General features: G+C 36.7%; 1 protein-coding gene across 9 annotated transcripts in view; it reads left to right on the top strand.

Moving 5' to 3' along the window:
• TSC22D1 (TSC22 domain family member 1) overlaps positions 1–22,662 on the top strand; it is a 94,229-nt gene that overhangs the window by 16,022 nt on the left and 55,545 nt on the right. For 2 of the 9 annotated variants that reach the window (XR_014851865.1, XR_014851863.1), the window contains exons 3-4: positions 16,854–16,960; positions 22,350–22,504. The exons of 5 other annotated variants lie outside the window; for them this stretch is intronic. The gene's annotated coding sequence lies outside the window, so the exon portion shown is untranslated. The remainder of the gene's footprint in view (positions 1–16,853; positions 16,961–22,349; positions 22,505–22,662) is intronic. 2 more of the 9 variants (XR_014851870.1, XR_014851871.1) reach the window with 1 other exon arrangement.

The raw sequence follows: 22,662 nt of genomic DNA, 5'->3' as shown, positions 1-22,662 counted from the left end.
GTTTTTAATCTCAGACTGGTAAGAAATGGTTTGGAATGCTGTGTCTGAAGAAATTAGCTATTTTTTCCAGGCGAAGTAAGCAATTTTTCTCTCTTAAGTATTGATGTGGTGGATTTTACTAAGATTGCACAGATAGGAAACATGAAAATTAAGACTTTTTAGTTCTAGCTGTTTTGAAAATAAAAACTGAATAAAAGTTGTGTTTGAAACATGGCAATGAACGCTGAAATATCAGTGTTGCTGCTGTTGACTTGGCAGATTGATTTATTTGAAGGATGATCAAGTTATTTGCCTAATTAAGTAACTGGTAATAGAAGAAAGAGATGCTAAAGGGAAGGCTCAATAAGATCCCTATGAAGTAAAGAACTTGGAAATCCAGGATTGAGGTTTGCCTTTTGGAGCACTTTGCTGTATAGATTTCACCTACTATAACCTTCTGAACCTTTACCTAGAAGAAAAGTGTCTAGAATTGTATGTATGTCTGTTACCTTCAGGATAATTTCTTGGGAAGGGGTAGAAGAGTTTATTCTCTCAATGGTTCACGGCCAGAGACCCACTGCCGTATGAAGTAGTGGCTAGTAGAGAAGCATTTGGCCAGCTGGAGTGGATTTTCTGGAGTCTGGCTGGTATGACTGAAAGTTGTGGGGATGCCATATGTCCTTGGAAGTGACTGTTTTAATTGATGCTTGACTGTTGAGGCCACGACCATCCAGATTTCTAAGTAACAGAAGTAATTATTTGATGTTAATTGTAGATTTCCTAGGTCTAGCAGGTTTCTGTGTGTGCAAATTGCATTTTAAGATTTCCTATTGCATTTTCTTTGCTCGGTGTGAGCTGTTTGTATTTTAGCTTCATTATATTGTTCTGCTTACATGCAGAAGTAGAGGCTTTAGAACTTTGTTCTGCTTCTTTCCTGGTAGTGTTGGCAAAATGTAACACTTGCCGAGCAAGGTTATGGTGCATGAACTGAAGCATCCTGTTTCTAAGCCTGTAATGTCTTGTTCTTTGCTTGAGGACTCCTGATGAATGGTAAATACTTGGGTTCAGGAAAGTGAGGGTTCTGTTGGTGAGTCTGAAGTGCAGGAGCAATAAAGGGGGTAAGGAAAAGAATGGTATGTGTGATTAACTAAAGTTAGTGTGCTGCTAATTCCTTAGACTGTGGGAAGAACTCCATTTGTATTATTTTGCCTTCTTTGTTTTCTCAGAGAGTAATTCTTACTCAAGCAGAAGCCCTTTGTATTGTCCTTGTAGATGTAGGTTTGCTTGCTCCAAACATTTGGTGTCCATAGCAAGTGGAGCCAGTGTCAGGGTCAGTGGCTTTCCTTTTCTCTTATGTCACATATATTCTCCAAGTACAATGGAGCGTCTTACTTTGGTCATTTTTGCCTTCCTAAGGATTTTTTGCTCTTACCCACTATTACTACGGTGAATTAATATGTTTGAGAGTTCAAATCTCTTGCCAAATGTGCCAGAAGGGTAATTTGGTTTTGGTGTGGACAGATACAAAGCCCAGAATGTCCATTGTGTAAATCAAGCAGATACTTTAACTTGGTTCTTTGAAAACAAAAAGCTGCTGTGTTGCCGGGGCCTGCCCTACAACATCTCAAAATTCAGTTGTGGTATTGTATTTCTCTTAAATGACAAAAGATAATCTACAGGGATTAGAAGGAATTCAAAATGAAACAACCAAGTAATACCTAAACCAAGAAATAAATCTCTAAAGCTGAATGATAAACCTACATCAGACTTTTGATTGGGACAATGATTCATACGGAGCATTAAAGCTATGATAGCATATTCATTTTTTTGTACTTTAAATTATAAATGAGGTCTAGCTTAGATCATGATCTAGACTGTATGTGCCCTCAAATAATTTGGGAACAAGAGGCCATAGGTAAAATTGCCTTGCTTAAGATTAAGAAAGGTTTTGTCTGTGGAGCTCATTGCCTCATCTTATGGAGACCTAGAGGAAAACATGTGTAAATGTTTATGTACGCTTATGTAGAAAACACAGAATTAAAATAGTACTTGGAAAATGAGAATACTTTTGGCTTCAGCTTCTAGGACTACATCTAGGTCATTAGGGGAAGCAAGTACATCTTTTAAGATAGGTGACAGTAGAAGCTACAGCAGAACTTTTTCAGTGACTTTTGGAGTCACTGAAAGAACTTTTTCAGTCACTTTGTGCTGGCAGCTGCTGAAGGCAGGACACTGCTTCATACTCATTCACAACTAGGAATAAATTAAAATTTAAAATTCTTTAAATTAAAACTTTATTGAAAGTAGCACTGAAGTATGAGGGCAGGAGATAACTCATTGGATCAAATGGAAAAAACAGAGGTACAGAGGGTGATTGTACATACCCTTGGCTGTTCACAACATCACAGAATATGCTGAGCTGGAAAGGAACTGCAAGGACCATTGAGTGCAGCTCCTGGCTCTGCACAGGGCATCCCCAAGAGTCACACCATGTGTCTGAGAGCATTGGGCAAATCCTTCTTGAGCTCTGTCAGGCTGGTGCTGTGAACACTTCATGGGGAGCCTGTTCAGTGCCCAACCACCCACTGATGGAAGAACCTTTTCCTGATATCCAACCTAAACCTCCCTGACACAACCTCAGGCCATTTCCTTGGGTCCTGTCACAGTCACCCCAGAGAACAGATCAGTGCCTACCTCTCCTCTTCCCCTCCTGAGGAAACTGTAACTGCAATGAGGTCTCCCCTCAGTCTGCTCCAGGGTGAACAGACCAAGCGACCTCAGTGCAGGAGTATAAACCCTCAAGGCCCTTCACCATCCTCATGGCACTTCTTTGGACTGTTGATTATAGAAATGTGAATAATGGCAAATTATTGTGGTTGATTCCATGGTTAGTAAAAGCTATCTGGGATGCAGTGGTGTGTTTTTGAATTTATGGAGTAGCAAAAGTTTAGAGGTTGTTGTACTTTTAAAGTAGGTAAAAGTGTAACAACTGCCCTACTCTGTCAAAGCATAGGTCAGAAATTAAGATGTTGTGTAAGCAGAAGCAAGATATTTCTGGTTTCATTAAGAATAAAACACTTATTTACAAGTATTTTTCAGGAAGCTGTTCTCGTGCTTGAAAAATGTAATGGTCAGCACAGCAATGGCTCAAAATAGCGTTTTGGATACTATAGCACTGGCATTAGAACCTCATTGGCAAACATCCAGGAGGCCTGTAAAAGAAGAAAATGCCTTAAATTTTAAAGGTTCAAAAGCTTCTGTTTAACTTTAATTGAAATTTTATGTTTATTCTCTGTTTAAGTTGAAATTTTCTAAAATTTTCAAATTATGTGCCTTTTTAATAAAATATTTGAGAGTGAGCTTAAAATCCTGTAAAAACACACTAGATAGCAAGAATTCTTAATGGCAGAACAAAATAATTAGATTGATTGTAGGAGTGCATGTAGGGTAGGTAGCTGCAAATTACTCTAACTGTACAGAGTGAAGTGGTTGCTGTACCAGGGTAAAAAGAAATAATTTCAGTAGTTGGATTTTTCTGTTCTCCCTGCTTGTGTATTTTTCAAATTCTTAGTTGTATGTCAGGTTACACTGGAGGCCTTTCTAGGTCAGTTCTTCTTTTTAAACATGCAAGTATGTTTAGTGGTTATGTGATGGAATTGAGGTGTGTTTGTCCTTCTGCGGGACACTGTTGGTACCAGAGGGAGTAGCAGCCTCCCTCCTCTTCTGCTTCTCCCAGTTACTCATAGTAGTTACATCCTGCCTCCGGGGAGGAAAGATGTCTCCTGTTGTAAAAACCCTTTTTAAGCTGTCAGTGGATAACTCTATTAGCTGTTGCTAATGAATGAGTAAGCAAATAGCAAGCATTTAATATTACCACGTTCTCAGTTTTACTGCTGTCTGGAAAGGACTTTGAATAAAAGATGATAAATGCTTCCTGTGCTTCCACGTGTAATTGTGTTGGGTAAATGCTGTTATCAAAGTTATTCTGAGCGGTCTTCACGGTTAAAAAAAAAAAAGAGAGAATCAGACATTTCTGGTTGATTAATGTCTTTGTAGTGATGTTTGCAACAAGGGCACTAGGAGTTATATTTTAAAAATGTGTTATCAGGGCTCTGAGACCTGGCATAGGTTTTCAAAACATTCCCTCATCACAGTGCTGCTTTTTCAAATGTTTTAAGTAATTAACACAGAGGAGGAATTTGACTTCATGCTACTAATAAATACTGGAGCACACTTTCCAGGACTTCAGACTTGCTGCCATATCTGATTCTCTGCAGATCAGCAAGCGCGTCAGAGGTTACTAAACCCTAAAGGAGACAAGTAATCTACTTAGGGGTTTGAGTTTTTTTTCTGACTTCATTTATAACATCTAGTTTGAAATATATTGAAAGTAGCTTTCTTTTAATTGTGTTGTATTTCTGTTTTAATCCATCCAACAGCAGAGGAGAATGTTTCTATCTTGTCCAGTGTGTGGAAAGAGTGCTGTGCTTAGACAAGACCTGAATGTGATACCCAAAAGGGTACCATTGTGGGAAGGACTTGGATCAAAACCTGAGTCAATTCAAGCCCCAAGTACAGGATCTGCCATTTCTCTCTGGCTAATTATAAGTGTTGTGTCGGATCTACATCACCTTTTCCAGAATCCTACTTCAGAGGCTGGGGGAGCCTGCAGACTTTTCAGGGGTTATGCTTGGTGTTTGGACAGGATGTTTGATTCGGTTTTAAAGTGGAGTGTACTGTGGATTATATAGAAATAATGCAGTGATGTTGCAAGTTAACAGTAAAATGAGTAATAAATTTAGAAATGCAGGAAGCCTGTTGATCTTGTTTTAAATATAAAAAGTTTGGCAAAACTTAAGCTTTTTTGTAAAAACTTAATAATAATTGCAGTTATTAAAGTCAATAAATAACTGTATTTACTGTATAAAAAAATGTTACTTCAAATATTCTGTTTGCTGCCACATCAGGTAGCTTTGGAGGGAATTACTCCAAAAATACAAAATTCAAAACCAGTGTAATATACTCCAAGTCTTTGCATGGCACATAACTAATGTATGAGGTCAGTTAGCAAATGTGGTTTTGCTTAGTATTGGTGTCTTGGCATGAATTTCTATTCTTACTCCATTTTTTTTCTGTCTGTAACCTGTTGTGTGTAGTAAGTTCAACTATAATATCTTTCCATAGCCTTAGTGAAGCATCTTGAATATGAAATTAGAATATGCTAAATAACGTGTGTTTAAAATAGGATTACCCAAGTGTTCTATTTATACTTTAGCTACTATTCAGGAAACTTTCCTTCCTCATGCTGGATAGTCATTTGCATAGTATTATTGTTTGGGTGATATTGTAATATGCTGTGTTTGTGGGAACACTAAGGTGATGGATTACTTGTTCAGGAGGTTTTGAATCTCTTAAACATGTCAGGAAATAGGTGTGTAATTACTAAAAGTGCAATAAAATACCCATCAAGAAATAACTACTAACATTCTTATGTTAATTCTTACCATGTGCTGCATCTTGCTCATGTCTACTGGAAGAGGCAAAGACATGAGCATTTTACATTACTGAAAGAAAAACTGCTAAAGGTTGAGGATGAGGATGCAACTACATGTGTAAACCACTTGTGTGGCTTTACTCTTAAGAAAAAGTACCTCATCCTCTCTAATATAGCTTTGTTGATACCTCTGTAAAGCATCCTAGGAGAAAGGGTTCTGAGAAAGTTGTGACTTACTGATCTGTGATTTACTTTTTTTTTTAACTTGTTCTGCAAGAAAGGAAGAAAGAAAATTTGTGTAAAGGTGAGCGATGTGTGGCCTCTGAAGATCAGGAGTAGAAGCGGCTTGACTGCAGGGGAAGACTGTGCTCATGAATGTGGTTAAGGAGGCAAAATACAGGATAAAGAAAGGGTGCTGATAATCAAGACTAAAAGGAGTATGTTGTTAAGAAAAAAATTTTCTTGTGGGCAGTGTTTATAAACACTGGAGGGTGAGAAGGGGCAGGTAGGGAAATAAAGCTGAGGCTGTAAGTATATCCTCTTCCTCCAGATACTACTCTCTAGCAGCATGTGTTGTTTTAGCCCTTGATTTTAAGCTGCTGTACTGAGTGTGTGTAGGTATATGTAGGTAGATATTAGACTGGGTAGCATATTTCAGAAACATCTTCCACACTGTCATTGACTAGAGCATTGTGATGAGCTTAGGTGTTAATCTTGTCTTTTTATCTTCTATTTTTATGGTACTGTGGGAATGTTTTTTAAGATGTGTATGTAAGAAGTGTCTGTGTATCTGCTGCTTCCTGGATGCAACAGGATATGCCTGTGATGAACAGTTCAACAGTATAAGGGACTAAACTGCTCTGAGCTAGGCATGTAATTCTGTAGAACAGCGGCTGCTGGGTTGGATAAGTTTATAAATCTAATTAGTCTAATAACTTAGTGCCAGAAATTTTAATAGGTGCCTTTTGCAAAACCTTCTATTATGCAATCAGTTTGGATTTCCGCATAAGTGTTTGAAGTATGCAATGTTGGTTAATAGGCTTCGGGGATGGATGGAATTTTATTTCTGCTGGATGAGGACTTAAAGCTAAGGTGCTCCTGATACTCTTCTTTTTAATTACTCAGAACCAAGAATTGTATTGGCTCGTTTTACTTTTGAAAAGAATTGTCACTGTTGTTTGTGCTTTGGAAACATTCATGCTCTTGTAATTAGGGGTTTGAGACTAATGGTAGAAAATTATGAAAGGGATTAATGAGTTTCTAGTGTTGCCAAGTTTGGATAGTTAGGTTTGGTTAATTGATGTGGCTTAAATAGTTTTAAAAACTAGATACCAAGATGGTACTGAAGTTCTTTTAGCTAAAAAAAAAAAAAAAATCATGTAAGTAGAGTAAGGATGAACAGAATAAAAAATAAGCCAGAACAGTTCAGTGCATAATTTGTGCTATGTAAATTGCTTTGAAATTAGTGACCCTTGATGTCAGTGCCATTAAAAAATGCAAAAGGGAGTAGAAAAGCTTGCATGTTATGTAGATCTCTAATGAAAAGCTTGCTATTCATGCTGGTATGTCTCTTACTTAAAAAATAAGCTGCTAGAATTCAGAAGCTTTAGGAGTTACCAGATAGAATAGAATAGATGTAGAAATTCAGTGATAGTGTTCATCAGTAAATTTATTGGCATATGAGACTAAAAAGCAAATATTTTTGTGTTGTTTGGAATTTATATGGAATATGTGACCTATTTTAAAGACTGTGGTATCTGATTCAGATATTTGTGTAATGCTGATTTTCTATTCTGGTTTGCATGATCCCCCATGTTACTTAAGGTGCACAAATAAACCTTAGATTGCATTCCAGCATCAAAACAAGTTGTTAAATTATTTCATTTGTAGTAATAGTTTTTGTCCTCTGAAGGCTAATGTAATCATTTCAAATAATTAGCTGTGTAATAGAAAGCATACTTAGTAATTAATAAAATCCCATTAAACCTGAGGTTTAATGCATAGAAGTCCACATGAAGGGAGATGAACAAATATTTTCCTTAGCTTTTTAACTGATAGTAGATAATTCTTGCAATCCTATATAGATCTAGGAAATGCGTTCTTAAGATATTTGTATGTGATTACTTATTTCAGTGCTGTATCTAGGCAGCATTAATTTCAAAGCCTTTGACAAATGCCTCTTTTTTCTAGATATTTGGAGCCCATTTTTCCCTGGAGGAAAAGAAAGAGTGATGTAGACAGGAAAGAATTTTGTATTGGAATTTACTCATAGCTGTCTAAAAATTCATTGAGATTTTGTATTGCAACGGCTTATTAATGTTTTCTCTTTGTCAGAATGGCTCTCTGAGGAACCACTAGCAAGACAGAGGGAAATGTGAATTGCTGTGGTTTTGACACAGAGTTGATTATATTAGTTCTTTGAACTTTTCATCTCTCTTATAACAATGAAATTCGAAAGTAGGATAGGTACTTTCCTTGAGGATTTTGATTTCTCTTAACTTTGACTTCTGAGTAGTTTTTGAAGCTATTTATATATTTAAGGTTTTTATTAATGTAACTTCAGTTGAAAACATGTATGTACTTCAACAAAATCGCTTGAAGTCACTGGGATTTCATGTTATGTTGTCTTTTCTAGTGTGTTTGTAGTATAGTGTTTATCATTAATGTGGCCATTAGTTTATGAAAACTAGATGCCTTAGCTTAAAAGTCTTTGTTTAAAACGTTGTTTTAGAATATATACTACAGAAACGTAATAAGAAATGCCCATGTCAGTTTCTATCTTTGGTCCAGTTTAAATAAATCGCTATCTTCAGTGGATCCTAAGTAACTGTCAGTGTTTACTTGGCAGCTAGGGAGGAGCAGTTTTGTCTCCTTAATTCTTCTTACGGATTTGAGTTAATAAAACTCACCATCTAAATGCTGCAATAACAAACAACTCAACCGACCAAACAAAGCCCTCATGCTAATTAATATTCATGCTTCCAGAGTGGTTACTTGCTTTCTTGCTCTTTAGGTTATTTAGTCATCTTGCCATATACTCTCTTCAAACCTGTGTGTCCCAAAGCATCCTGATGAAAATCTCCTGAAGTCAATCAAAATAGTGCCCCTGAACATTACTTGCTGTCTTTGCACTTTTTGGAACTTGCTCTTTGAAGCTTCTGTGTCTGTTCACACTGTTTTTTCATGTCTTTTGGTGTTTCCTAGGTCTTGCAGATAAATAGAAGAAAATTCACACATTTCCTGTAGCTGTCTCTTCACTCCTCAGTTTCAGAACAAGTAGTTATAAATAAAAAATGCAGTTATTGGACTGTATCAGTTGGAGAAGAATTTAACAGAATTTGACTAAATGTTTTACACTCTTGAAATTTTGACTTTAGGATGGCAAGCTTTTTATGCAATACCCTAATTCTGCTATATACAAGTTTTTAGTAACAAATCAGTTATAGACAGAGCCTAACAGTGTAGGCATGGTATATGGCCTAGAAGAGATTGTTGACAAATAGAGAAAGGCTTTCCCTAAATTGGGAAATATCAAATTGTGACACATGTGTAAACACGAAAGTTTACCGATTTGATAATCAGGTGTCAGAATGATATGTTAAATAGTTGCCTAATGGGCTGGTGACACACTGTGCACCACTGAATGTCTGATAGTTCCTGTAAAGAAAAATCCTCTTCTTCCAAAGAGTAGTACACAGGTCTCTAAAATGGAGCTTCTGTTTCTTATAATGGAGTACCGTTGTTCCTGACTTTTTAAGAAATGGGCAAGAAGAGAGGAGGGTGGTCTGTTAGTTGCAAGCCTGGTTTGTTTCTGCATCTCAGAAGTTAGCACACTGGAACATCTTGCAGCTTATTCTTCTTTTGTAGCTTCTTACTGCTGTCTGCAGCTGACCCTGCTGTGAGCAGTGGGCTTTGGACGAGGTGGTCTCCAGAGGTCCCTTCCAGCCTCAGCTTGGTGATCCTGTGAGAAATTCAGTACACTTCTATAAATTTTTCTTTTAAACTGTGTTACTCACAAAGCAAGGAGAGATTTGTTTGGTGATTGTATTTTTTTTTTTTTTTTTAAGAAATGAATGTGGAAGATTGGGACCAATGATTGTAAAACAGGAACTGAAGGTGGTGCTTCACTAAAACAGATAATGGTCTTCCTCCATCACAGTACTGAAACCAAAAACCTTAAGTACCTTAGGTTGATGTATGGACTGCAAGCCAGAGCTTTGTTAATCCTCCTAAGCTTGCAGTTAATTATTCATTCTCTAGAACAATGTTAACTTACTCCTGACATGCACCTGTATTTTATTTTGATTTTTTTTTTTTTTTTCCCTCTAGGAACATTTTTCATGAAAAAACTTGATGTAGATACTGCTGTAAATTCCAATGGCTGCCTTGTTTCGAGCAGATTGCTTCCTTCCTAAGGTCTCTTTACCATTCCCTGTTTGCTGCCTGTACCTTTGCCTTTCTCTGTGACTTGTTGGTTTATTTGAATACTTCAGATGGGATGTTTTGGGAAGATGAATGGAAAGGCGGTGTGGTGAATTCGCTGTAGTCTTTTATCTCTCTTAAGCCCATGTTTGTGGCACTGTTTATTATCCATAGTTCCTTTATTCTAATACATTATGCAATTGTAAGTTTAACATAAAAATAGCGAGTTTTAGGAAGCAATAGAATACGTGTTTTATATAAAACAAATAATAAATATTCACCATCATAACACATAGTGTATAAAACTATATGTTGTGATGGCGAATATTTATTTTAATGAATTTAATTTACCACACTGTAGTTTGAAAGAGAGAACATCTAGCTTTCTTTAAAGTTTCTAGAAGGACCATGGAAATACTTACTGTTCCTTCTGCAATCTATAACTAATGCTTGCCTGTTTTACCCCTTCTTGAGTTATAGCCATATCATGTCCCCCTTCCTGGCTCATACAGTCTTGGAATCTAAAGTGCTATTGGCAAAGCTGCTATGAGTTCACACCTTTGGGACTGAAGGATTTGAAATTTTGTTATGTGTATTTTTGGGGAGATACCTAAGGAATGAGAATCTTGGTTTTTTTCCTGTGTTTGAATTCCTTTTCACTGGTGTTTGTATAAGGGAACAGAAGCTTGAAGTAAAGAATTGTAAAGCTGGGCAGAGTATGGCAGAGAATCTGTTGTCTGTTGGCTGTTCCACTTTTTGTGGTACACTGCTAACCTGTTTCTTTGGGCAGCAGCCTACAAGCTTCTGGATGGCTGACAACTTGGGCAGCTCCAATACTCCTTTCAGAGGAAGCAGCAGCTGGATAGGCAGGATTGTCACACAAGGGGAGACACATCCATTGCACTTGTTGCAGGCATCTCTAACTCTCAAGGGTTCACTAGGCCTAAGGAGATACTTCAGACTTACTGTTTCCTAGCATTGGAAAGTTTCTATTCATCACTTTCTCATTTTATGTTGTCTGATCTGGTAGAGAATGTGGCCTAAATGCATGATGGAGTGAAAATAACATGCTCAGACTATTGTTAGACCAGTAATTCAGAACTTGTTAGGTCTTTCTGTGGGTTTCCTTTGGCCAGTAAGCAGACCAGAGTGAGTGTGTTAGAGCCAAGGAAATGGAATATGCTGTTGAATCATTTGATCTATTCTTTTTCCTGTTTGCTGAACTGCTAAATGGCTTTGGTAGATAACTTGAGCGAAAACAAAGGTGGAGGAATTGGCAGCTGCACATCCCTCTTCAAACACCCTGTCCTGAGCCTGTTGATTATCTTTTCATGAGCTTCTGTGAAACTTTTTCAGAAACCTTGGATGTTGAGAATTAAAAAAAAACAGGAGATGCAGGTATCTGTAAGTCTTTCTTCCCTTTGCCAGGTTCTGTATTTGGGGACTGATGATTTCATCATGACACCAGTAGTTTTACAAATGCTAAACCTGTTTTTCCATAGTGTGTTTTTAAGATATATTTGTGTTACGGTTGAGAAACTGCCAGTGTTGCAGATGTCATTTGGAATGTGCCTTGATGAAAATGAAAGCAAGTCTAAGGATCAAGTCAGCATGTGAAACAAACCAATGATTCTAGCTTTCTAATTGAGTTGAATTACCTGACAAATCAGACTCTAAAATGTTTTCTGAGGTTCTAAAGTATCTGAAAATTGTAGGAAGGCACTTCTTTAGATACACAGCATAGGAACTGGGAAAGGCGCAGCAAAACTGACTAAAGGATTCTGTTGCGTTTCTGCTACAGTCTAAGATTGAGAATTCCCAAATTCTTCTTTTCAACTAGCATTTTAGGTGAGCTTTTTTTAATGTTGAGCTCTTTCTGAGAGAGTGTGGCATTGCCTATCATAAATGTTTCATAAGTGTATTTTGCTTCCTTGGTAATATTTTGAGCTTTGGTTTGTGTTAGGTGAAACTAAAATAAGATCATGTGTAGTTCTATTGTACTTTTGACATAAGTTGCATTCCTTTTTTTATATACAGGTTTGTTTTTCTAATAAAACTGATTGAGTTGATTCTTAATTTCAGGCTTTCTCTTGGATGATACTTATTCTAGCACAGACTAGTCTCGCTTTATATTTTTCTAAAATGCACTTGTATTGGTGGTCTCAAAGGAAGAATGCTCCTGAAACTGGGACAGGGATTCTTCAAACTGGATACTCAAAATCATTTGCAGCTGAAGACATTCAAAATATTTGTCAGTGCTTTGGTTGGTAGAGGAAGAGATTTCTAAACTGTTTGGTACATAAAAACTGGGAACTTAACGTTCTTCTCCCCCAATATAAGCAATTAAAACAAGTGTGGGAAAGAACAATTGTATCTATTGCAAAATATTCTTGACAGGGCCTAATTTGTTCTAAGTACTTGATTCCCAACACTGGTAAGTGCTGAGTTCATTGATCATCCAAAAAATGTGCATGTAGAAATTCAAAGTTAAAAATACATTAAAGTTATGAGCTGTAAATTCAACTGATGAGGCTCTTTGAAATACAGCATGAATAAATGTGTACTGGTTGGAAATTTTAAAGACAGCAAGCTGTCTTTCTGAGAATCCTCCTTCTTTGATTGTTTAAACCTTGACATAATCTGATTTTTCAAAATGTCCACTGTAACTTTTTGTGCCCTTTTTTCTTTTTTATTGTGTGCCTCCGTTAGAAAAGTTTTGGTTTCAGGGTAACTGTGATGCTTTTAAATTTTTTTTTTTCACAGTGGTGCCAAATATTTTTATACTGTCCTTCATCCAGCCTAAAGTATTACATGGAAGTAATAACAAAAAATGTTTTGACTTAGAAGGATAGATTTTAATATTAGCTCTCTTGTTGAGCATAGCAGTCATTGGTATTAATAAAAAATCTCACCAGTAGACATTATTGTGTGAGATTAGAATGGTTCTTAAATATTTGGCAAATAAGATGGCATTGAGCAAATTGCATTGGAACAGTGTTTAAAAACAAAATAAAAACCATATAGATTTTCATCAGATCATGAAAGAATCTGAACTGTACTTAAAAATAATGTGGCTGATGCAATAGTCAGGCTAACACTGAAGCCAAAGTGTTATATCCATAACACTGACTCCACTCCTGCCAGTGGCTTCATAAATGAATAAAGTTAATGCTTCAAGAGCATTGACTTCAGTGGCTTTCAATCCAGTCAGTGGTTCTGCTGCAGGGTTAGTGTAGGATGTAGGAACCAGCCTTGAAAGATTATATTTTCAAGTATGTTTGCCCTGCTGGGTATTTTTATTTAATATTTGAGAAACAAAAAGTTTTCTAAGTACTGAAGATAAAAAAAAAAGTCTGTGTGTGTGTATGTATGTATAGGACTTTCAGGGGTTTCTATCAAAAGTCTCATTGACTGTGGCACTGAAGTTACCCTTTTTCTATTGCCATGCTGCTCTTCCCTTTTCCCCTAGTATTTCAGTTCTTCTCCCATCTCTTTCCTGTGTTCCCCATTGTCATTTCCCTTTTGCTTTGTGTATTTTGGCTCGCTGACTGTCTGCAAAGGAACCCTGGCTGGGCTGCTGCTCTCTCCACTTGGGGTGTACTACATTGATTGCTGTTAGTTGTCCATCGGAATGAGTAATGTTGGGATGCCTCTTGCTGTTCCTTGCCTTATGCTTGTGGAGGGAGAAAGGGCCACACTCATCTACTTCTTTGGTCCACTCTTCTAGTCTTCGAGTTGAGACTCTGGATTTAAAATGAACAGTGGCTTCACAAGTGTTTTTGTGGGGAATGTGCAGCAGAAATACTTGTTTTCTTATGTTATTTTGAGTTTGTTTTGATTTTGGAGACCCAGTCAGAATTGTGATTGAATTTTGTGTAGTGGGCAATAAACTTGCTGAGTAGGAGAGGTTTATCGCTGCAAACCATTTAAATGTAATAACTAGAAGTTTGCAAGTCCATGGAGTTACAAACTATGCATGTAAACTAAATAAATTTCTATTAACTTTGTCATTTTCTGAACAAAATTAATGATTCTAGTAAAACATGGAGATGAGTTAATTGTTACACTAGCTATGAGCCCTCTTTTCCTATAACTTGTGGGTTTCTGTGTTTAATGCTAGCTCCAATTGTTAAACGGATTTAAACAGAAACAGATTAAGTTTTTTCAATTTGGCTTCCTCATAGTAACTCTGGTTCTTCCCATTACTGAATTGTGTACTTTGCCTGGGCCATGGGGAGATGGATTACTGATGTCCTTGTCCATAGTATCATGTTTTTACATCAGACTAACTTTGAATACGCTACATACTCATGCTGCAAATGAATGTGTAGTGGTAGTTTGAATTTGTCTTATGATAATTGGCAGACAGGGTAGTCAGATGATGCTGGCTTTTCTGACTGAAAGCTTCTGCATAGGCATAATTTTTTTACATTATTATTTCAGACACTGCTCAGAATAACTTTGCTGTGATGTGATGAAGAAGAGGAAAGGAAGATGTGTTGATAGATGCTAGGGAATTGGGTGGGAAAAAAGATGGATTGGTAGTGTGTAAGAAGAATGTTAAGGTTTACGTTTTCTCTTAACTTTCCCTTAAAAATACTTAAGTTTTGTCAATAATCTCTTTTACCACTGTTACTAAGTTGCAGTTAGATTCATAGAACGCTAGAATGGTTTGTGTTGCAAGGGACTTTACAGATAATCTAGTTCCAATGCCTGTCATATATTTGCATACATTTTTTTAGTTTGTACTCAGTATTGTTTTGCTGCAGATCTCTAGATATATAGAACTCTAGATATGGTGGAGTTCAAAAATCTGTGCTGTCCAATTAATGATTCATTTCCTTAAAGGTCAAGATTATCATGGTGGAATTGTTGGCTCTTTGAGAGCAGTCTGCCCTATGCTCCTAACAGGTGATCAGGTGATTCCAAGGATTTCAAGTTTACCTGGAAGGGGGTCCAGCTTTCATAACTCATTCCTGGAGTTGTGGAATGATACTCTTCCCCATGTCCTCCCCTGCTGCAGTGCTCTCTGCCCTGGCTTTGAGCATGGGAAGCATCTTCCAAGCAACTTTTCTAACGAAGAATATGTTTTATTGCACATTATTGTAATGTAGTATGAAAGCAAATTGTTACTTGATTTGTGGTAGTGAATGACATGGTATTTTTGTGCTTTTTGGTTTTTCTATGGTACCCCTTTTTTCTGTCTATGTATTTTACATGTACAAGAGAGAAAATAATGAAAATATTGAGTCATGGTATCATGATACATTGCTGGAAAATCAGACTTTTAGCACAGGTAGAATATGCCATATTTCTGAAACCTGCGGTCAGTTAATCTGGGGAAGGAGGTTTAATGCTGTGTTGCAGTGTGACATTCAACAAAGTTGTGCAGTTGCCTATGCAAGTACTGCTAGAATGCATATTTTTGGGTAGCTAATATGATTCTCCTGTCAGATAGGATGCTGATATATGTATATATATGCTTTATTTTATAAACTAGAATGAAAGAAATTGACTGGTAAATAGGAATTCTCTGACTTGGAAAAAGGACATTCAATGATAGGCCAGCTAGACTGCTACACTAAGTTGCATCTTGAAGTTGGCAGTTGTGTTGCTGTTGGACTGAAGTCTACAATAAAAAACAGTTAAGAAATAAAAGAATAGAAAATCCTTAAAGTTCACATGTAAAATGCGTGAAGTAATATAATGTTTGGCCATCAAAAAAGGAGGAGGAAAAAAGCAGTTATGTAATGTTAAACTCTGGTCTAGTTTGCAAAATGCTTATGGGGATTTCAGTTATGCATATACTAAACTGTGAATTAAGAATAATTTTTAACTTGGGGAAATAGCTGTTTGGAAGAGTAACCACACTTAAGAAATACAGATTCATTCTCAGTTGCATTTTATAGAATGTAATGCTTAACTACCTTCTCTAGAGAACTAATTTTGAACACATGCCAGCAGTTAAGGACTTTCACTTTTTTAGGGATCTCTGCAGTTTTCTTTATGTTGGCTGTGTCAAGCTTTGTCACATGCTCTGTGCTTTCCCATTGGTACATTTTGGTAAACTAGAAGATGGTGTTTAACTTAATTTAAGAATATGTAGGAGTAACAGCAGCATGAAATGCTTGTGAGGTTTATTTTTAGGTGGCTGTAAAGCTATTGAGTAGAAAATACAATATTTTGCCTATAATATACAGCTAAAATCCGATAACTTTAAATGCAGATTGCTTTTCAGTTTTGCTGCAAACTTGCCTTAGAATCTTGCCTTAAAAGGAAAATGGATGGAAAGGAGACATGTTGGACTCCAGTAGAATTGTTCTTAAGATCTGCCTAATCTTAGCATTAGGCAGAAGCATTTTATTAAATACAACTCTTCCGAGGAAACACTGATCTTCACATTTATTTGGTGTAGAAATCAGAGATCAGACAACTAATTTCATGGTAAATATCAAGAACATCTCTGTTGTATGTTGTTATCAGACTTGCTTCAAAATAAACCATGCATGTTGTAGATATGAGTTGTGTACAGAAATACTCAGTAATGATTCAAAAGGTGGTGTTTTTTTCAAGAGGGTTCCTAAGTCTTTTCCAACCGTAATGATTCTGTGATAGCCTCTTGTGTGTTTGCCTGAGTGTGTGGGAAGCTCTTTTTTATCTGCCCTGGATTGTGGTTATTTTTATCAATGAAATCTTGACTCAAATGAAGGAAAGAGGGTCCTGTGAGATTCAGTGTATGGTTAAACACTCTCCAACCCAGATCAGTCAGTGGGGTAAGTTGCTATTTTGGTACAGTTGTTTGATGTCTGTCTTTTTCCCTGTTCTGAATAATTTTTGTGAAAACAGTATGCCTGGCCTAGAAATAGATCTGTGTTTTTGTATGTATTCTTTTATGTATGACTCGATACTGTTTTTATTTCTTGCACACAACCTAAACCAAGTGCTGATATTTCAACAGATACAGAATGACAGTCAAACACTGCACACTGGTATGCCTGTGAAGAGGCACTGCCAAAGTTAATTGTGTCTAGTGCAAAAGCTTGGAGTTCTGGCGGATCGAAGCAGGTAGGTGTGAAGGTGCTTGCATGGAGAGTAGATAAGGGGACAACTCAATGCAAATAGTTTTACATAAGCAGAACAAAATTATACATTTCAAATGCCCTTTACCTCAGCTGACTGAAACATTTTTATATTAAAACTTTTGATGGTCTTATTCCAAGTGGTTTTGGAAAAAATGACACAGTTTTAATTTGATACTGAAATGTGGGTGAATTGAGGCACTAGTCCAATAAGGAAAGTTAAGTCAGCAAATCTTCAGAAAACATTTAATTAGCTAATTAAAGACAGCATATTTTGTATGGTGGTAGCAGTACAAGATAATTTAGAATGCTTATTTCATGTAGTGTTAACACATACTAGGCAAAAATAAAAGATGTAATTCCGATTTAGAACATCACTGACTGCATGAGACTTTTTAAACTTGTATCTTGAACCTAAGAGTCAGACTGTATTACAGAGGTATCATGGTGTGCTTGCGCATCATTTGCAAGTCATGACTGAATCAGTTTGTCTCCACTGTCAACTGCTCATGTTAGACAAAAATAAGCTTTATTGCATCACAGACTTATTAATGCTGAAGAAGCTAACACAGCTTACAGTAGCATTGGACATTACTTTGTGTCTGAGCAGTAAGTTACTAGAAAACTCAGTCCAGTTTTACTGTAGAGTTCTTACTGCTTCTCAAACTCAAGAAGGGACCAAGCCTGTTCCTCTGAGTGCATGCTGAATTTGTAAACTCTAGAGTGAGGAAACCCTTTGTAGAAATCAGGATTTAACATGAAAAGTAACATAAGTGCTCAAATATGAAATACAGGTTTTGAGTGCTTTCCAAAATAAAACTTTGTGAAACCCCAATTACTTAAACCAAGGTAATCTGTTTAGCTTTTATTTATCAGTGCACCTATATTGCCCTTTACTAGTATTAATCTATTAAATATTTCTATTGGAGTAAATATTGCATGAAAGGGGCATTTCTCTGTGTTTGAGTTCTCCAGAGATCCCAGACACCAGAGGTAAGTCATGAAGTGCCAAAACCTACCAGGAAAAGCCTTGAGCTATTCTCATCTGGAAATTCAGATAGGACCTCACCCTACCTCCCAAAAAACCAAAAACCAAACAAAAAAAAAATCCAAGAAAAACCAGAAAACCAAAAAACCCAGCCAAACCCCCAAAAAATCAAAGCATCCAATCTGGTGTGCTGTTGGAGCAGCACTGAAATTACTCCTCTTAGCGCTCCTTGTATGTGGTATTTTAGCTTCCAGGCTCTACAGATAGACAGTCTAGAAGACTGACTGGAGAAGTGTAGGAATTACGTGAAGATTGAAAACTCAGTAAGAGAAATGGTGCATTAAAAAAAATTGTTTAAGAAATTTCTGTAAGCTAATGGTATGTAAATAGAATCAAATTATATTATGCAAGCCATGTATCAAGAGCTTCAAAGCAAAGTACAAAAGGCACTGCTAACATTAAGAAACTACAGGTTTTATGTAATTTTTTTCAAGTAAGTTCAAGGTATACAGAAATACTGTAGCCTTTATTTCTGTAGTTGGCATTCTTAAGCAGAAAAAAGCAAGCAAATAGCCATCATATGATATCTTTAAAAATATATATTTTTTAATATTGGCTCATGCACTCTGCCCAGAAGCATAGAATTTCCCTAAGACTGAAAGAAGGTCTGTTTTTATGACAGAAATGTATGTTAGTGCCAGTAAAGTCTGTTAATCTGATTAAAATGTGGTTTAGTTAGGCCAAAAAAGGTTTGCTCTCAACTGTACTTGGCATAAAAGCTGACAAGAAATAAAAAGCATGTTAATGAAGATGCTTAAAAATACTCTTTCAATGTAAACAGTTTTAAAAAGGAGAAAATAATTATAACATTGTTTAGCAAATACCCATTTCTTTAATTGTATAAAATTGAAGCATCTATTAATGGGAATTATTTTTACAAGGTAGTATTTTCTATAATCAACCAATCATTCAATTTTATACCTCTGTTGTTTTCCTGTTGTTGTATATGTGCCAAGAAATATTGGCTGTGTTTCTCAAATATGGTGGTGTTGTGATAGCTATATATAATTTCCAAGTTCTGTGTCATGCTGAGTTCAGAAAAGCCAGGGCTTTTTGCCACTCCTAAACTAGGAGTTTATGGAGGGTCTTTCAGGGATTGGTACCTATGCCAGTCTTAAGTAAATATTGTCTGATAATCTAGACAATGCTATGACCCTCTGGGTTTTAGTAGGCCTTTAGAAAAGCTGAGCACAAAACATTTCTGGAGAGAGGCCAAATGCTTTAAAACACCTTCTGAAATTTAGAAAGTCAGGATTCCTACCATTCTATTTGTTGGCATATTTAACTTTTAATGACAGGTTGCATGATAGTCTTGAAAATAACACTTTGACCAAGGTTTTTGTTGCCTTTCCTCTCCATCTTGGTACTAAATAACACTATCTGGCATAGCTGTTAATGTCTTCTACCCTTCTCTCCAATCAAGTCTCCTGTTGCCCCCAGATAAAGCCCTAAACTAGGAAATTTTGGAAAACTGGTATCTTTTCGTGGTGTCAGTAGCTTGGAATTTAAACAGTCTTTTATCACTCCTGTCGATACTTTACTACACTTGCCTGGTGCTAGTTTCCAAGAAAAAGATGTTTTGCTAAAATTTACTGTTCTTGTAATGTTTATTTTGAATAACAGTTTGACTGGATGCTGGTGTGCAGATCCCATGGTGGGTTTGCTGCCTGCACATACTACTAGAGGTGTAATTAATGGCAGCAGGACAACCACTACTTAACCCAGAATAGGAGCTGCAGATGCTCCGTATGGGTAGTTTCACCTTACACCTGAAATAATTGCATAATACTTTAAAATTTCAGTTTGAGGGTTGAGAAGTACTTGACCTGACTGCAGGTAACTTGAATTAGGTATGGCAATTTGTACTGCTTCCATGTTCTTTCATGTGGATTCTGCAGTTGTTGGAGCTGCTGTATTAGATATATAAAAAGTGTTGTTGCTTATATTCTATACCGTTTACCAAATACAGAGATTCAAATTTTTGCTTATTTTGCAGGAGGTATCCTGTAGAATTTACTCACAACTGTTTAGACTTTTCATTTCTTGGCTATTGAGCCTCTGCTCACTGATGCAGAAAAATGCAGATCACTCCTCACTGACTCATGAATTGGCTGTGAAACATGGCCTATAGAGAAGGAAGAAAGCACTAAAGGGAGTTTTCCTCCCTTTGTATTTATCAACAGTCAGGGAACTATGGAAGGACATTTCAGAGATTCCTCTCTGCCCAAAGAAGATGAGGATACTGATGATAGGATTCCTTACCATCTTCCATGTGCTCACAGACAGAGCTACCAGTGCCTTTCCTGACTTCATCTGTATCTGTAGATCACCAGCATGTTTCTTGTGTCATCACAGCCTTAATTTCTTTCTGCTTCAGCCCAAAGGATCCTATCAGAGCCTGCCCTTGAGGTAAAAGAATAAACTACAGTACAGTGACTGAGAAGAGCTGTTCGATACTCAGCTTCTTAAGCTGAATAACATCCCATCTAGGTAGTACAAATCACTTCGGTGATTGATGTGAGGCAACAAAAGAACTTTGCCCAAAATTCATGTAAGAGGGATTCAGGTACTTTGGATGGTTTTTCCTAGACCACCTTTTCATTCTTTTGATTCTTTGTAAGGGCAAAGGAGTATTTATAAACATTTCTCATCTCAGAATGCAGAAAGATGTAGTTATTTCAGCCTGAAATACATATCTGTATGCAGGAACATACAATCAGGCTAGTGTTTTTAATAGCTAGAACACAAAAATTACCAACCTCATCTATTCTTTACAGTTCAAGACAAGTCTGCTCAAGGGAAGAATTATGTACGAAAGGATAAAAATTAAAGGTTTCTTCCTTACTTGTAAAAGGAGAGATAGCGTGATCTTGATGTGAGAAAAAGAATTTAAAAACAAATAATTCCTAACAGCTAATTTCAGATTCATCTTCCAGAAACTGTTCAGCTGTTTCCGTGAGGAGAACGGCAATGGACAAAATCGTCATAATACCTTTTATTTTCCCCTTAAATTTCACTTTGGATCCTTGTGTCTTCTGCTGAAGAAGAGACATTAAATAAGACAAAGTACTCCTCTTTTCTACACTCCTGAAGCTTTGATCAGTGATCTCACACTGTTTAGTGTATTGAAGGTGATCTGGAGTCTTTTTCCAGTGAATAGTATCTTTCATGTGAAAGAGGATTTCTCAGAGGCCTTGAACAGATTCCTGTTTGAAAGGACCCCTCAATAAACTGAGTCATGCTGCTTCTTCCTCTGGGCTGATCTTCTCTGATACTTTATGTTATATTGAGTGTCTTGATACCTTCTGTTGCTGGAAAAGAATATTGACTTCAAAAGTCAGTTGTGTTTGTAGGCTTCAGTGCATCACCTGAAATTAAGCCTGTAGTGCTGTGTATGGCATTGTAGTTAGGAATGATAAGTAACTAGTGTTAGAGCAACTTGCAATGCCTAGAATCTCAAGAACTTTTCAAATTATCTGGTTAAAAAGAATCTTTTATTCACAAGGGAATCTTTAAGAAGAAATAATGCTTTCACTGCTACTGTCCTTTTATAATGTTTTTCTTAGCCAGCAAATACAGAGCAGTAGAAACTTGCATTGAATTTTTTGCATTGAGTTCTGTTTATTGTAGTTTATCTTCTTTCATTTTTCTTTTGTCTCCTTTACTGGAAGAGGAGAGTACAAACATCAGCCTGGAGACATCTCTTGGCCAAAAGCATTTATATACATGTTCATCAGTTATTCTTTGTGAACAGGAAGGCCTCCTTTCACAAGAATGTGCATGTGGGATGAAAAGATTAAACCTCACTCTCTGATCTTTGAAAGTTGGTCTGAAATAATGAAAGAGACAGTGCTTTGTCCAGTTGAAAGGTATAGGAACACATCTTTGGTCTCAAGTTGATAAAAAGTCATGAAATTACAACAAAAACCAATCCTATTTTTTTGTTAACCACTCTTTCAATTTAGACTACAACCTCTTACCTTAGCTTGAAATAGTGTAACCATATTCAGGAAAGGAGAGGCAGAGTATCCTTCTGCATACCCGAGCAGTTTCTCTGGAAGGAACTTGCTGATTTTTCTGTTTTAATTACTTTGGGATGTCAGGGTTTGTCCTTGATGGCCTTATCTGTCACTTGCTTAAAAAGCAAAAATGTTTTCTGTATGCTACTCAAACTGCAAAATTGCTGTGGTTTTAATGACAAAACCTTGCTCCCCCCCATCTTCTTGTTTTGAGCACAATGAAAGAAAGAAAGCTTTTTTTGAGGTGGGGAAAGCTTATAATAGAAGAACATGTGAGGTATCTAACCATATGAAGCTGTTTTGTTTAGGTGTGTGATCTAGAGGAGAGAATGAAGAAACACCACCAATTGCCCCAAAATGAATTAAGTGAAATTGCATCAAACATACTAAGTAATGTACCTTCTTGGTTAACTGTTGGATCATGCTCTACCTGATGTCTTAAGAACAAAGAAGAGCCTTGCAGGTAAAATGATGATGTCTCATGTGCCTCAGCTTAATGGCTGTCCCACATGCAAATGCCAGGCACTGCTGTTGTACTGCTGTGGATAATAATGAGTAAATGCATATGTGAGCAGCTATCCCTGTAGCTGTTCAAAGTCCAGGGACTTCTGGTTCTGTTTT

This window comes from Lichenostomus cassidix, chromosome 1, assembly GCF_008360975.1.
Source record: "Lichenostomus cassidix isolate B80296 chromosome 1, HeHo_3.0, whole genome shotgun sequence".
Lineage (NCBI taxonomy): Eukaryota > Metazoa > Chordata > Aves > Passeriformes > Meliphagidae > Lichenostomus > Lichenostomus cassidix.
Note: the sequence above shows the minus strand (reverse complement) of the source record. Positions and strands in the feature narration are given on the sequence as shown.